This window comes from Bison bison, unplaced genomic scaffold (assembly GCF_000754665.1).
Source record: "Bison bison bison isolate TAMUID 2011002044 unplaced genomic scaffold, Bison_UMD1.0 scf7180017864302, whole genome shotgun sequence".
Lineage (NCBI taxonomy): Eukaryota > Metazoa > Chordata > Mammalia > Artiodactyla > Bovidae > Bison > Bison bison.
This window is the reverse complement of record NW_011494874.1, coordinates 8,303,420-8,307,560: the sequence shown is the minus strand read 5'-3', so window position 1 is coordinate 8,307,560 and position 4,141 is coordinate 8,303,420. Positions and strand designations below refer to the sequence as shown.

Sequence of the window (4,141 nt, the reverse complement as noted above, 5' to 3'; positions counted from 1 at the left end):
AACAGTGGCAGACTTTATTTTTGGGGGCTCCAAAATCACTGCAGATGGTGACTGCAGCCATGAAATTAAAAGACGCTTACTCCTTGGAAGGAAAGTTATGGCCAACCTAGATCGCATATTCAAAAGCAGAGACATTACTTTGCCAACAAAGGTCCATCTAGTCCTGGCTATGGTTTTTCCAGTGGTCGTGTATGGATGTGAGTTGGACTATACAGAAAGCTGAGTGCAGAAGAATTGATGCTTTTGAACTGTGGTGTTGGAGAAGACTCTTGAGAATCCCTTGGACTGCAAGGAGATCCAATCAGTTCATCCTAAAGGAGATCAGTCCTGAGTGTTCATTGAAAGGACTGATGTTGAAGCTGAAACTCCAATACTTTGGCCACCTGATGTGAAGAGCTGACTCACTGGAAAAGACCCTGATGCTGGGAAAGATTGAAGGTGGGAAGAGAAGGGGATGACAGAGGATGAGATGGTTGGATGGCATCACCGACTCAATGGACATGAGTTTGGGTAAACTCCAGGAGTTGGTGATGGACAAGGAGGCCTGGAGTGCAGCAGTCCATGGGGTTGCAAAGAGTTAGACACAACTGAGCAACTGAACTGAACTTTGCCAATGTCATAAATATATTTATCACAAATCAAGGAAGGGGGAAGATGTGAGGGGTGGGCAATTCCAGGGACAATCCCAATAAGCTCGTACGAGATGCTCAGGACTAGAAGCCAGACCCCACACTCTACATCCCAAATCCCAGAACAGAATCAGGTTCTGCTGTGACACCCAAGCTTTCATAAAAGCTTCTTCAAGGATTCATTTTCACTTGAATCTCCGTTTGCTTTAGACTGAACTAACTCAGTTTACAGCATTTTTCTTCATTTTACCCAGATGGAGAGCATTACCTTTGCGGCAGAGAAGGGGGTGCCTGAAGAAAGCCTCCTTTCCTGCCTCTAAGCTGAGCCCACATGATGTGAGAAACCGCGATTAGCAAAACCAAGGCCACTCCCATGGCCAGAGAAGTATTTATAAACCCAGCTGTCTTGTCAGATAGAGGTAGTAAAGGTTGCAAAGGCATTTCTATCTTTGCCTTACAAGTGAGCAAAACTCTTGGGAGGCTGGGCACTGCCACACATTTTTCTCACACATAATTTTTAGGGAATCAAGTTAATTCCAGGATCGCAGTGATGCTCTAAAATGACTCAAGAGCTAAGGTCATCATGGAGAAAGTTCCCGGGTTCTGGCTCAGGTCCATGGAAATCTGGGTCTTGAATGCTATTCTAGCTCAGGAATGTCTGGGGGCCCCAACCATCCTGCAACACAAGCAGCCACTTTTCTCTTAAAATGGCACAGAATGCTCTGGCCAGCTCAGACCTACTGGACACTTCTGGGTCATGTGTCCTCTACAAAATAACTACACCCTGTCAGAAGGCAGCATGAACCTCAGGACTGAAGTTAGGGTATGAAAACACTAACACGCCAAGTGTTCAAATAAAGTTCCACCTTTAGGCTGGGTAATCCTTTTTGTTTAGGGCTGATATATAGGAAGAAACGATGTCAAATTTGTAAGGTTTTAACTGTGGTGCATTTGCTTTCGGAGTCGGTAGAAAGGAGAAATTTTACTAAATATAGTAAAACCTTATCTATAAATAACCATGGGGAAGAAAAACATTTTTAGGATGCCTGACTCAGCATGTTTACATAGTAGATTATTTAGTTTGGGATCAAATTACACTTTGTGACCCAAATCCCAGGATTCTCCTAAGTTTCCTGTACTTCCCACTCCCACCTCCCTGTTAATGTCCACAAGGGAGAGATCACAAACTGACAGATGGTGACGTCCCTGGTCAGAACACCCAAATGCACTTGCATATAAATGCAAATTCCTTACAACTGTTTAAGAAGTGTATTTGTGTCAGAGGTTCACTATAGAGTCTCTAGTGAGAAAGCTGATAATTCAGATGCCAAGTTATATACAAGAGGCTGGTGCTTTGGAGAAAATATTTTGAATACTATTTTCTTTGATTCTTTAAATCACTGATGTTTGGTGCCAACACCTGATGAGTGGTTTTAAGTGAAAGACAGAAAGGGATATATTCAACACCTACAACGTTTTATACTTTAGGTTACTTTATTAAAAACTTACATTTAGGTGTATTGCTTCAATTTCTTTGGTCTAGATAGGTGATCTCTTTCCCTTCATCATCCTATCAAAGCCACCCCACCTAGCTCTTGGAAAGAACTCCCACTTGCTTTTCCATGTCCTTGCCTTTCACGGACGGTCTCACCATACTTGACTGTAACCAGCAACTCTATCATAAATTTGGAAAACATAGGGTTCATATTCTTCCTGCTCAAGGATTATTCTTAGTCTTTAATGACAGCTATATTCTCAACTTAATAAAATGCCTGTCAGTTGTAACAGGCAAAGCCAATATTACACACCAGGCAAAAAACAGGCTACTCCCCACAACCCGGGTTTACATTTCAGACCCTCACATAATCGGTTTGCAAATTCTTCTCCCTATTCCAGTGAACACAAGCAGAGAATCAGGCAGCTTAGAGTAGGCAATGAACAATTTAGGTTTTCTGGAACAAACTGTCAATATTTATTAAAAAACAAAACAAAACAAAACAAAACTTACTGTATCGGGTTGGCCAAAAAGTTCATGCGGGTTCTCTCAGCTTACAGGAAAACCGAGTGAACTTTCTGGCCAACCCAATATGAGTAAAAGTTAGGTGACCTTGCAAATGATACAGTTCCTAAAGTTATGAGCCACAGATGCTGGACTTCTGGAACAACAGTTAAACTTCCAAATCACATCACTTCCTGTATTATTTCTGTTCATGATGTCTGTTCCTCTGATTTACCTGGAATCAATGACTCTGGGAGAGAAAAAAAGGATTCTTTAAGAAGCTGATCAATCGTGGATCCCACATTAGTAAAGTACTAAACATCAATACCATCGAAGCGGGGTTAAATAAATATGTCACTGGGGAGCATTTCTCAGCAAAGTCTTGAGTTTAATTTTCAGCTTATGGGGCTCAAGTTTCATGCTGAATGATTATTTAGAAGATACTCTTGCTGAGAGCACATATTCTAATTTTCAGATTTTTAACCTTGAATGCAGAACGAGGTCACCTCCAGCCACACTTTTAAAACATTTAGGGTTTTTTTCTAAAAAAAAAAAAAAAAGAAAGAAAGAAAAGAAAGGTAATTTGTTAGCAGTACTTAAGTGTCCAACAGAAACCACTTCGTCTGTTAAACAATATCTGACTGCCAGTTTTCTCTTCCTGTCGGTTGATAGACAATGGCATGGCACAGCCACCATCGCCGTGGCAACAGCACTGGGAACTATCAGAGGAAAATTGCACATGGCACTGCCGGCCCTCGAGCAGTCATGCCTCAGCTTCCTCTGGAGGATGCTTTCTCTGCAAGTCTGGGATGCTCCAGGGTACCATCAACCCAGTGCGACGCCGAGACTACAGATCACGCGGCGATTTCACGGAGCCCCGCTCTTGGGCGGTCACTCTTGTCACCAACGTGAGCACCCGTTTTACATACTGAAGCTGCAGCGGTGAATGAAGTCGGAGTCTGGGAGGGAAGGCAACAAGCAAGCTAATGATGCACGACAAGGTGTGACATGCACAATGAAGAATGGAGAAAGCGGTGGGCCTCGGGAGGCTTCCTTTCCCTCCCCTGTATCCCACATTGCTTTGTGCCCGCCTCTCATTTGTCAACCTCTGGGCACAGGTCTCACTGGACGTCTCGCCCCGGCGCCGTGCCTTGCACGCAGCAGCTGCTCGGAAAACGTTTCTCAAACGAACCAATTCCTTTCTTAAGTTTCCCATTCAACACACCTTTCCTGGGGCCCAGACCCAGGGGCTTAAGTAGGCTGGGAAAGTCAGCGAAGCCCCGACCACACAGACGAGAGCGTCTCGTGAACTTTAAAAGTCAAAAACTATTTTAGTGAAATAATCGAAGTGCAGACGCAAGAAATGGTCTGGGTCTCCTACGTGGGCAGCGGGACAGCCGGAGGGCCGGGAGTCAAGCCCCGCGCGCCCCGATCTCGTAACCCCGGCCCGGCCGCTAGAGGCCCGCGCGGTCCCCGCTCCCGCCGCGGCCTCACGGAAGCTCCGGCAGCTCAC

At 44.7% G+C, this 4,141-nt stretch overlaps 1 long non-coding RNA gene across 1 annotated transcript in view; it reads right to left on the bottom strand.

Moving 5' to 3' along the window:
• Nucleotides 1-2,104: 2,104 nt before the first annotated feature.
• LOC104996981 overlaps nucleotides 2,105-4,141 on the bottom strand; it is a 2,407-nt gene continuing 370 nt past the window's right edge. The window contains exon 2 of the long non-coding RNA XR_826278.1: nucleotides 2,105-2,878. This is a non-coding gene — a long non-coding RNA (uncharacterized LOC104996981). The remainder of the gene's footprint in view (nucleotides 2,879-4,141) is intronic.